Source organism: Bubalus kerabau, chromosome 1, assembly GCF_029407905.1.
Source record: "Bubalus kerabau isolate K-KA32 ecotype Philippines breed swamp buffalo chromosome 1, PCC_UOA_SB_1v2, whole genome shotgun sequence".
In the NCBI taxonomy this organism is placed as follows: domain Eukaryota; kingdom Metazoa; phylum Chordata; class Mammalia; order Artiodactyla; family Bovidae; genus Bubalus; species Bubalus kerabau.
The window spans coordinates 71,341,386-71,354,018 of NC_073624.1; the positions used below are offsets into that span (position 1 = coordinate 71,341,386).

At 34.1% G+C, this 12,633-nt stretch overlaps 1 protein-coding gene across 3 annotated transcripts in view; it reads left to right on the forward strand.

The window, feature by feature from the left end:
* Window positions 1-12,633, forward strand: part of USP15 (ubiquitin specific peptidase 15) — a 136,246-nt gene that overhangs the window by 70,841 nt on the left and 52,772 nt on the right. The gene's annotated exons all lie outside the window — the stretch shown is intronic.

Consider the following 12,633-nt stretch of genomic DNA (forward strand, 5'->3'; position numbering starts at 1 on the left):
TGTAATGGTGCACTAATACAATCAAATCACTATTTAAACATTTTGTTTAATATTTTTCAAGCTTTTTGTGATTTTTTTTAAAGTGTCTGTTAAAAGAATATTCTTTATCAAAATGAATCTGATGTGAAAGTAATACTTTTATTTATTTAAATAAATAGAGTATAAAAGCACAAGTAGAGATAGAAGAGTTTTATTTTGATGGTAAATGAGCAATGAAAAAATTAGAAATCTTCTATTAAAATTTTTTAAATTATGGTAAAAAAACAAAACTTTATATCTGTCTGCTTAACAAAGTTTTAAGTGTGTGCACTTGCAGTATTGTTAACTGTAGGTACATTGTTCTACAGAAGATCTCTAGAATTTATTCATCGTGTAGCAATCTTTAGTCCTGTTGAACAGTAATTCCTCATTTTTCCCTTCAGCCCCTGGGAATCTCCATTCTGCTCTCTGTTTCTATGAGTTTGACTAGTTTGCATAGCCTCATATAAGTGAAATCACACAATATTGTCTTTCTAAGAATTGTCTTACTTTACTGGACATATTATCCTCAGTCATATGGGCTTATCGCTTTTTGAAAAAAATCTAGTCTTTGATAACTTTCATGAAGTGAAATACGATTATCTCTGTATTGTATAGCCTGCTTATATTATCCTTTGCAAAATTTCAATTCTTCTGATTTTTGCATTATTTAAATACAGTCCATGCTATTAACAAAGCCATTGGGCTGGATGTCTATAGGAATAAGATCATTCTTTGCAGGGCTTAAGAGTAACAAGGGCTTCCCTGATGGCTCAGTGGTAAAGAATCTGCCTGCCAGTGCAGGACACATGGGTTTGATTCCTGGGTTGGGAAGATCCCTTAGAGAAGAAAATGGCAATCCACTCTAATATTCTTGCCTGGATAATCCTATGGACAGAGAAGGCCTGGTGAGGCTACAGACCATGGGGCCATAAAGAATCAGACACAATGTAGCAACTAACCCACTACCAAGCATACTGTCCCTTAGGTTCATCCATGTTATCAAATATGGCATGATTTCGTTCCTTTTTCAAGGCTGAATAAAAGTCCTTTGTATATTTTCTTTATCCATTTATCCATCAACAAACATTCAGGTTGTTTCCATCATCTGGGCTATTTTAAATTATACTACTATTTTAAATTATACTACTATTTTCTGAACTTTGGAGTGCAGATGCCTCTTCAAGATACTGATTTCATTTCCTTTGTATGTATACCCAAAAGTGAGATTTCTGGATCATGTGATAGTTCTAGTTCTAATTTTTTGAGGAACCTGCTTACTGTTTTTGTAGTGCCTATACCATTTTACACTGCAGCAGTTTACAAGGGTTCCAGTTTCCCCACATCCTTGCTGGCTCTCATTTTCTTTTGTTCTTTTGGTAATAAACATCCTAACAGGTGTGAGGTGGTATCTCATTGTGGTATGATTTGCATTTCCCAGTGATTTCTGATATTGAGCATCTTTTTAACATACTTATTACGTGTTTGTGTGCCTTCTTTGCAGAAGTGTCTGTTCAAACAAACCCTAGACCCATTTGTAAATCTGGTTATTTGAGGGTTTTGCTGTTGAATTGTAATGAGTTTCTTATATATTGATATTTTGAATATTAACCTCTTATCAGATATGTTATTTAAAGATTTAAAAACAAGACCTGAATCTATAAAGCATTACATTGGTCTTGGCAGTGATATATTGAATATGACAGCAAAAACACTAGCAACAAAAGCAATAGACAAAAGGGACTATACCAAACTAAAAAGTTTCCACACAGTAACAGAAACAACAGAGTGAAAAGGTAACATGCTGCATGGCAGGAAGTATTTTTAAGGGTTTTAGGATTTTCAGATCCACATTTCATTATCAGAAACACTTAGGGCTAGTTGTATTTCAATATTTTGACTTTGTAGACATTTGAGAAGTAATGTGTCACATGTGCCACTTACTATTTTACTATTTCTGTAACGTCCAGGGAGACTCATAGTTAAGCACATTAGTATTCATTAAGTATTCACACAAAGCAGGATAAATAAGGAGTATAAATAACTCATATCAGGTCAGTTTAGATTGCCCTTAAGGGAATCATGGAGAATTTTTTAAGTTTTCAAAGCTTTTGGAATTTCAGATTTTCTGATTAAAGATTGTGAATTTGTGTTTTGAAATCCTTAAAATAACGGTTCTTAAATTTATGATAATTTAGTCATTGTTAACCAACCTAGCTAATAAAAGAGAACAGCCTGCCACTTAATTTCCTTCAGAACTAAAATATACCTTTACTGAGTTATTCTCTGTCCTTTTTATCTTCTGTGAAGTTTATTTAAATTTTTTGTGGGAATATGCCCAAGTATATTAATTACATTTTATTTTTATTCCACTTAGTTGGATGTAATACAAGAGTAGAAATTATTTTAGGGAGATACTAAAAAACACATGGTAGAATCATGTAGATTTCTTGATGTGTTTAGTTTTTAGAAGTTAGGAATATTTTCTTTGTGAATATTCACATTTAGTGTTTAGATTAGAACTACTATTTTTTTTTTCTAGCTTATCTTTAGATAGTTGTATAGTTGTATACTTGTTACAGCTTTAAATAACTTTTGAGGTTGCAGAACTGCTTGTGGGTTAATATAAAAGTCCCTTGAATTTCAAGGATTGAGAGACCTTTTCAACTTAAAATTACTGATACTCACCTAAGAGATAAAACTACATATTAATATTTTCTTTTATTGTCTTCATTCCTATCTGCTAGCACAGTACTAGTTTTATTTTAAACAGCTATAGTTACTTGCTTTTGTAAGAGAAAACATTATTATATAATACTTTACACATTATACACATGTAGTAAATATTGGTAAGTGAAGGTACTATACCAGAGATACACACAGAAATACAATTGAGTCCCATTCTTCACTGAATCAGCCAGTTTTATAGGAAACCCAAATATTAAAACATGAAAAGTTTAAGTATTTGTTCACTGTAAAATGTGAGAAATACAATATAGCAGTATGTCATAAATTGCCAAATGATAGTTTATTACTTAATATTATTGTATTAAAAATGCAAAAAAAAAAATTGTAATTAGCATCTACTATATGGAAAGACTCTCAAAAAACTAAGAATAAAAGGGAATTGTCCTAACTTGATAAAGCCTATAAGTCTAGAATCTGTAGCAAACATGTAATTGAAAATTTTTGAATCAAACTAAATAAGATTAGAAATTTTAAAAAGAAATAAAATACACTATTTGCAGATAATAATACTGTCTTCATAAAATCCAAAGACAAGAGACTAGAACTAAGAGAATTCAGCAATACTATATAATATAAAATTAATTTATAAAAATTAACAGGTGTTTTCCATACCCATAGTTCAATACTCTTTAGCTTAGCTGGTAGAGAATCCACCTGCAATGCAGGAGACCTGGGTTCAATCCATGGGTTGGGAAGATCCCCTGGAGGAGGGCATGGCAACCCACTCCAGTGTTCTTGCCTGCCTTGAAGAAGCCCCATAGACAGAGAAACCAGGCGGGCTACAGTCCATGGGGTCATGAAGAGTCAAGACATGACTGAGCAACTATCACAACACAACATATAATAAGTATTTTTATCTTTATAGGCCATAGGGTCTCTGACTCAACTATAACTGCTGATACAGCTTAAAAGTAGCAGTAAACATTGTGTAAACATATGGATATGGTGTGTTGCAGTAAAACTTTGTTTTTAAAAAAATGTGGATTTGGCTTGTGTAGATTCTTGACCATGATATATAACATTAGTAACCCACTTCAATAAGATAATTTGGATAGTATCTGTGACTAAGGGATCACAGAACATAGTGTGAAAATTAATGTGTTTGATTACATCAAGTATTTCTGTTAAAGGAACTGTATACAAAGTTAAAAGTCAGATGTAGGTTTTAGAAAATCTAAAGCCTACAAGAGAATAATACTACAGTGTGCAAAGAACTGCTGTGAATTAACGGAAACAAAGCAGATAACCTTTTATAAAAATAAAAGATGAAAAAATTTAAAGAAGGGGACGCCCAAGCGCTGACAAGTAGTGAGGTGGTATACAAACTCTCTTGTAAAATTAAAGCATGAGATACAACCTAATAGCCATCAGAATGAGAAAAACCTAAAAGGGTGCTAGTAAGAAGTGTTTGGAGAGTTGTAGGAGACAACTTAGGTACTGATGGTAGAACTACAAACTAGTACCATTCTATAAATCAGTCAGTGTTTAATTAAATTAGGAATGCTTAATGCGTCTGACCCAGCACTCAGTGGAATTTTTTACACAGGTCCCTGAATATATTATGCAGTCTTTGTAGCTGCATTGTTTGTGATAGTGGGGATTTGAAGGCAGCCTTGCTAAATATCTTTTTCAGGTAGAATGAATAAGAAAAATGATGGTGATGTACTGTGGAAAACCAGTGCAGTAGGCAGAAGTAACAGTGGTAAGATCTTTAAAACTGAATAAACTTTAAAACATACAGTTGAAAGAAAAAAAAAACAAAATGAAATTTAACTTAGTATCATTTAGGTAAACTTGGAACAGAACATATTATATAAAATTATAATATTCAAGAACATTGAGAAGGCACCTGAAGTGGAGGAAAATAGTACAGATTACGGAAAAAAGAAGTTTGAGGAATTATCATTTACAATTGAAGTAAAGATGCAAATTCCTTTTTTCTGGATAAATGCCAGCTTTTTTTAAAAAAGTGAAATTCTGTGTATTCATTGAAGTTACTACATTATAACCACATGTGACTTAGACAAATTCAACTGTAGCAGAAGGCATGTAATTTTGAGGTCCTCAAAAAAGAAACTTCAAGATATTAAAATACAGAACAGCTGTAACACTTAGAATTGTCATCATGTCTGTCAGGAGACAACCTTTGGTCCTCCGCATGGTATGAAGATGCTAGTTCTAATAACCACCACTAATCTGGGGTCTGTCCAGTGCTCATACTGCTTAGCACATAAATATTTCCTACTTAGAGTGTCAAAAGCCAAGGAAAAAATCATTAAAAGCTGTAATATGGTGATGAAAGGAAGAGTCACCTGTTGAGTTTGTTAAAACACTGTTACCTAAGCCCCATCATTAATGTTTCTGATTCAGTAGATCTAGGTCGAGCTCGTGAATTTGCATTTCTCATAATAAGCTCATAGCTGATTCTAATGCTGTTGATCTGTCACACTTTGAGAAATTCTGTAGATAATGTTTCTTAGTATGTATTGTGTGAACCACTATAGACAGAAGTTTCCACAGTCCTTCCCACCAGACCAGCAAGTATAAATCTTTATGAGGGGACTCAGGAATCTGAATTTTAGGTGCTGCTTATGAAGAAGAAAATACAAGAACACCACTACAGTAGGCATTGAGAGAAAGCATGTCAGTATCTGTCTTGACTTTTCTATACTACTGAAAACTAACTGTTCTGAAGGACCTAAAAATCATACTAGACCCATTTCTGTCAGAATGGAGACAATATATCCTCACCTGAGGAACTGCTAAATATAAAAGCCATATTAAGCATAAAATATAATTTTGTTTAAAACATATAGTCCTGTTTATAAAAATGTATTAACCTATGACAACCCAAAATCTAATTGGAAATCTTAAGAACCGACCTAAAAATTATTCAGAAGTTTTCTATTTTTATCTATTCAGATTTGTCTGCTAGATATCAATTTATAATTTTATTTTTTCATCTTTATATTCATGTTTTATTTTTTTTTAATTGAGATGCTTAGTTTTTTCCAGAACTTGGATTTCTAATCTAGTTCTTAAGTATCTAATTTCTTAAAACTGCTCAAAAACACATTATTTTCTAATAATATTTTATGAAAGCTTCAACCATTGTAATGTTTTTTCTGTTGTGTTAAATTTGACTGTCTTTCCGAAAATGTTGTCATTGGGTGGATAGTCTAATTATTCAATTGGAGGTATGTAGCTAGTTACAGCTTATATATTTTTTTAATTATTTTAAAGTAGAGTAATTCTAGAATCCTGTGTGTTCCTAAAGAGAGGAGAAATCTAATCAATAGATTACCCCTTACTCTCCAGAAAATTTGTTTAATGTTAACACCTTATCCCTTAGTTAGAAGCAGTATAACTTGATTAATTAAATTGTACTATTACTTTTTTTCTGTATGGTTTCATTTAGGTATAATTGTCCCAAAGAGTGCTTTTGACAGTACTAACGTTTTAGAAATTAAAATATCCATATTTTGCTGTTTTTCTAACATAAGTAAAAATTCTTATAAAAATAGCATGAGAAGTTGTTTTAATGCAGACATTTTCATTAATTGCTCAAAAATACTGACAAGAGATGTGTAATTAAGAATCTGTTGAAAAAAGTAAGGGTCATTGATGACTGAAGAGGCAGTTTTCATAAGCTAGAAAACATTTGGAGAAGAATCCAGAATCAACCAGGTAAGATATGACAGGCTAAAATAAATCAAATAGAAAACTAAGCCGGTAGTTTTTAACTCAGATGTTGGCCCTCTGCCATCTGTGGTCTTCTGATTAGCAGAATTCCAAGTTGGTGACTGAGCACTAAGTATAAACTTCATCTTAGTGGCATGTTAATATTTTTACAGCACTCTGTCCCTGAATGCTCTACTTGGAGAGAGGAAACATTTTATAAATAAAACCACTGCATACTACTTTTTATTTAGGATAAACAATAAACATCTAGGTGACTGTAATAATTGTTTTGTTTTTTTTTACACCAGCTGTTTTGATTTTGTATCTGTTTAAATATAGATAGAAAAGCCTAGCATATATTTCTTTAGGACTTTTTAAAGACTTATTAAGCCCAGTTTGCATGTATAGTAATTGCAAGGTTAACTGTATAAATGGATTCAGAAATGGTGGATAGACCTGTTCAATTGAAAATTCGTACTAGGAAACTCTTGTGAGATAAAGTATTGTTTTCATTTTAACAATAACCTGAATAGACACTGTTTAAGTATTTATAAGCAAGACAGTCTCTGCTTATTTGAAACAGATTTGGTTATGATAGTTTTACTTTGGTACTAAAAGAACAATGGTTATTACAGTTCACAGAAAGTGCTTTCTTAAAGTTTCTGTGAAAGTATACAAATTTGTTACCAATTTTAACCTTGTTCAAATATTGAAAGGTGAGGGATTGAATGATTTTGGTTGTAGGAGTTGAGAAGATGGCTCAGGAACCAGTTTTTCATTCCTTGTCATTCAAATTCATATTTTTCAAATTAATAACATCTTCAATTTAAAATGCAGCCTATGAGCCATAAATCTAGAGTAACATTCCAAAATCTGCAATTTGTTGTCATTTTTAAAGACATTTTGAGTCTTTATAAATTTTCTTTCATGCTTCATCTCATTGGTCTGAATAAGAAAAAGACAGAACACAACATTGTAAATCAGCTGTACTCCAATAAAAAAATTTTTTTAAGAAACAATAATTTTTTCTGAAACTAAAAAGTTTAAGGTAATGGAACTGCATAGGATGCAGTTATTATGGGCAACCAAAGCTTAGAAAGTAATGAGAATTACAGGAATGGAGTTACATTCCTGGAAGTGAGAAATATTACTGAATTATCTAATTAAAAATGTAAAGAACTGTATACTAAACCTTTAAAAGTGTCCCTAAGTAATGATACAAGACAAAAAGATAAAATGAATAATTCTGAAGATTTAGGACATCTTGACTCTTGTTTGGTCATAAAGGCCAAGGGGAAAAAGAACTTATAGAATAAAGGGAATGGTAAGCAATGTATTTAAATGTGGTAAGCAATGTATTTAAATGATGCAGAAATTAGAGGGAGACAAGAGATTCTGTGTATTTGACAAATGAAGACAGCATGATGAGAATAAGAAATAGAGTATAGGGAAAGAGGGGATGAATACCTAGTCAGATATTGGAACACCTGATATAGATCACTCATCATGAAATGTATGGAAAGAAGAAAAATAAGGTGGTACTTGGTTGGAAAGGCATTATTCCTAGAGAGAGAAAAAAATTATATATAAATATATTTATTATTTAAATATATACATCCTTTCCTAGCTATTTGTTACCTAATGATGAAGGCAGCATAATGGTGGAATGAAGTTCTTGTGTATTGTTATTTACCAATAAACTGATTTTTTCCGGCTATTTTAGTGGTCCAGACTCCAGATCTTCTTTGGAAATGCTTGTGCTTGTATTGATACAGAAACACACACTTCCCATAACTATACTTTGTGGTTCCTGAATTTAATATTCACTAAGATCTTGAATGTGTATACAGATTTTCCTTTAAAATTCTGAAAATGCACATTGATTAAATAAATCTTTGTGTAAACACTACCTATTTCCTGTTGTGACAAGATAATGTATAACCTAGTACTATGTCTCCAAGTTTTACCAAAGGGAGCATGGTCACAATCAAGCTTATTAGTTAGTGTTAGATTTAATATTTAAAAGCCATATCCAAATTAAATTGAAGTTACGACATTTAGATAGTATATTTCATGCATAAATGAAATTTACGTATTCAGTTCTCAAATAGATGCTTGATTCAGAGGTACTCACAAAAAATTATTGGATACTTTCTGTATCCCGTGGTTTGTTCCAAATGTTTGAACAATTTACAGTGACACATATAAGTCAAGGTTGACTGTATGACTAGATTAAAAAGTCAGGACGAAAATAAAAACAAACATAGGCATAGTAAGATGAAATCAGAGGAGTTAGCTGGTAGGAGCAGAAATTGCTCTTGGAGTTAAGGTAAGGGCTCTTGGAATTACTAAAATTGATCTGCAAGTGTAAGGACATTTTTGGGATCCCTATTCAGACTAATTCAATTTTTGAGACAGTTGGGGGAAAAAATGTGAACATGACTGAATATTAGTTTGGGGCAGACAGTAGTATCGCAAAAGATCTCTTAACCTGCTGGGGAGACATACTGTAGTATTTACAGGTGTACTTATAAATTTAAAATAGTGCGGCAAAAACATGAATGTGGAAGTTGAGGGCTTTATAAATAAAATGAGTGGTAGAATGTTAATAATTTTTGAAGCTGAATGACTGATACTGGGCACATGAGGACATGTGTGTGTTTGAAATTTTTTGTGTTAAGACAGCAGAAAAAATTGGGTTGCAGTTTTGGTGTTGAGAGTGATAATGATTAAAGAAAAGTAACTAATTTTTTTAAAGTGGAATATTTTGTCAGATCCCATTAGAGCAGTCAAAATGAGAAGCAAAAATTAAGTTATGTGAAGCATCATATATGTAAATTTTCATAAGTTCTCTTTTAAGTATTTAACATGCCACCTGACAAAAAGGAGACACAAAGCAAATGCTTGTTGAATCGAACTAATCTATATCTCACAGCAGTAAAGGTGCTTAATTTTTCAAGAGAGTTAAATTTTTCATTTTCTCTAAGAACTTAGTTTAGGATGATTGTTAGAAACTGGGAAAGTTAAGATCAGTCTTGTTTTTCTTAATAATTTTTGTTTTTTAATGTTAAATTTTAAAAATTTGGGTTTTATGTCATGTTTGAAAATAAAAGTTTTAAATTAGATATGTCAGTATTCAGACTTAATTTCTTTATATTTTCATTGCTCAATATATATTAGATTTCCATGTATGTTGAATATTTAGGTAAAGTTGTTTTTCTGTTCATGTAAGAATTTCAGCTTGGCCTTGAATTATAGGCTTTTAGCTCAAACACTGGGAATAGGGGAATTAAAATACTGCATTCAGTTGTCAGGGGTGAAGTTTAATTTTCCCACTTAATGGAATCAATTCAGCTGCGCTGTTTTACTTTTTTCTGTCTTGTTAAGAGACGATTCACTGTCTTATATTACACTTAGCCCTAACTAGCCAAAATGAGTTTAATGCTAGATAACTGGCTTAGCATCTAGTTTGTGCATAATGTTCTAAGCATTTTTTTTTTCACTCATCTCTTTAGAAAGCTGTTAGTGCAAAGTTGCTAGTAAACAGTGTGATTCCCAAATTATATTAAAGAAAGAGTTAGTGTTCAGGCTATAATCCACAGATTGACTAATCAACCCCTAAATTAATTCCACAAATACTAGCTAGATTGGGCTACGTGTAATCTAGGTCAGAAGTTGGAATCACAGTAGATAAGTGATCTAACTATTAACAATAATGTCTGTATCAGGATTTAAAAAGTTTTATCAAACTTTTCTATTTACCTGTGGACCACATCCATCCAGCTCTGATCTCTGTGCTCTTTAAAAGCAAGCTCTCTACCAATGGATTTATCCAAGTGTTTCCTTGACCTTGCTTTTCCTTCATTATCAACTCACTCCTGTGTATATAAATGCCTTGCATACTGCCCACCTATAGTAGACACTAGTTAACATTATTTTGTGCTTTTGTTTCTTTTCCAGAATCATTTTCCAAGCTAACCGATAGATACAAACAAATCTCTCCCATCTTTAAAAACAAGACCATCAATTTCCTCTGAATATCATTTAGTTTTTCTCCCTTGAGAGCCAACTTCTTTAAAAAGGCAGTGCTCACTATTTCTTATCACCTATTCAGGATTTGCTGCTAAGTCACTTCAGTCGTGTCCGACTCTGTGTGACCCCATAGACGGCAGCCCACCAGGCTCCACCATCCCTGGGATTCTCCAGGCAAGAACACTGGAGTGGGTTGCCATTTCCTTCTCCAATGCATGAAAGTGAAAAGTGAAAGTGAAGTCGGTCAGTCGTGTCCGACTCTTCGCGACCCCATGGACTTCCGCCTACCAGGCTCCTCCACCCATGGGAGTGGGATGCCATTGCCTTCTCCGTAGCAGAGTCCTTATTGAACTTTTTTAAAACCTAATTTATTTGATCTCTCTCTTTAATACTTCTTTTTGATAACTATCTCGTACAGAAATTCTCTTATTTTGAAACCATTATACCAGTTTTTCAGGACTCTGACCAATCCTCTAACTGGCTGGCTCTCTTCCTCTCTAGGGCTGCCTGCCTATTTTTGCACGTTTCATACTGCACAACTCCAGGGACATCATTCACATTGTAATCTATAAAAGGCCCTCTTTGGCACTGTGCAGTTTTACCTACCATTGTTTTTGTACTATTGGTGCAAATATCTACCCAGTGAAGGAGGTCAGATAATGTTTAAATAACATGTTGGTGTTTTTGTGAAAATAGTTTTGACCTCATGGACTGCTGCCTGGAAAGGATCTTGTAGCCCGCTCGGTGTCCATGGATTGCACTTTGAGTACTGTTTTCTGAATCTCCAAGACATGTTGCCTGTGCCCACTCAACTGTCTTTATTACTTCTCACCTTTGTTGTTCTTATAGTCTCCTAAATGCTCTTCCAGTCTTCAGTCTCTTTCTGTTCCTCAAGAGTTAACTTTCTAGAATACAAATTGGCTATGTTGATACTCTTAAAATCTTTCAATATGCCACAGCACAATTGGATAAAATCCAGATTCCTTCAGAGGACATAAGAGGTTCTTTATTATCACACCTGCCTTACTAACCTCTGTTTCTAACACTGCACACTTCCTACTCTTTCTATTTATTGATAATTCCCTAACGCATCATGATTTCTGTAGCCACACATTTTCACATACTATTCTTTGCACCTAGAATACTCTTATGTTCCAGTTTCCACCTACCCTTCCAGCTGTGCACATTTTAAAATTACTTCATGTACTACCCACAAAATTTGATTTTGTTATAATTTTAAAATTTGTTTTAGAACTTAAACTGTTTTGTAGGTTGCTTGTGTCATTTCTGTTAGATTATGAGCTATTTGAGATCAGGAACTGTGTCTGTCTTTGTATTGCTAGACTTAACAAGGGCAAGAAATCCTATACTGTCTTGGAGTAGAGTTGCTAATAAATAGTAAAAATGGACAGATGGGCAGAAAAAACGTTACACACACACACACAGAGACACATACACACACTCCCCACCTGCATATGGGTTTCCCTGGTAGCTCAGATGGTAGTGAATCTGCCTGCAATGCTGGAGACCCTGGTTCGATTCCTGGGTCAGGAAGCCCCCCTGGAGAAAGGGATAGGCTACCCACTCCACTATTTTGGGGCTTCCCCTGGTGGGTCAGTGGAGAAGGAAATGGCAACCCACTCCAGTATTCTTGCCTGGAGAAGCTCAGGGATGGAGGAGCCTGGTGGGCTGCCGTCTATGGGGTCACACAGAGTCGGACACGACTGAAGCGACTTAGCAGCTGGTGGGTCAGACAGTAAAGAATCTGCCTGCAATGTGGAGGACCTGGATTCAAACCCTGGGTTCAGAAAATCCCCTGCAGAAGGGCATGGCACCCCACTCCAGTATTCTTGCCCAGAGGATCCCCATGGACAGAGGAGCGTGGCGGGCTATAGTCTATGGGGTTGCAAAGAGTCGGACACAACTGAGCGACTAAGCACAGAACATATATACCATCAGTTCAGTTCAGTTCAGTCGCTCAGTTGTGTCCGACTCTTTGCAACCCCGTGAACCGCAGCATGCCAGGCCTCCCTGTCCATCACCAACTCCCGGAGTCCACCCAAACCTATGTCCATCAAGTCAGTGATGCCATCCAACCATCTCATCCTCTGTCGTCCCCTTCTCCTCCTGCCCTCAATCTTTCCCAGCATCAGA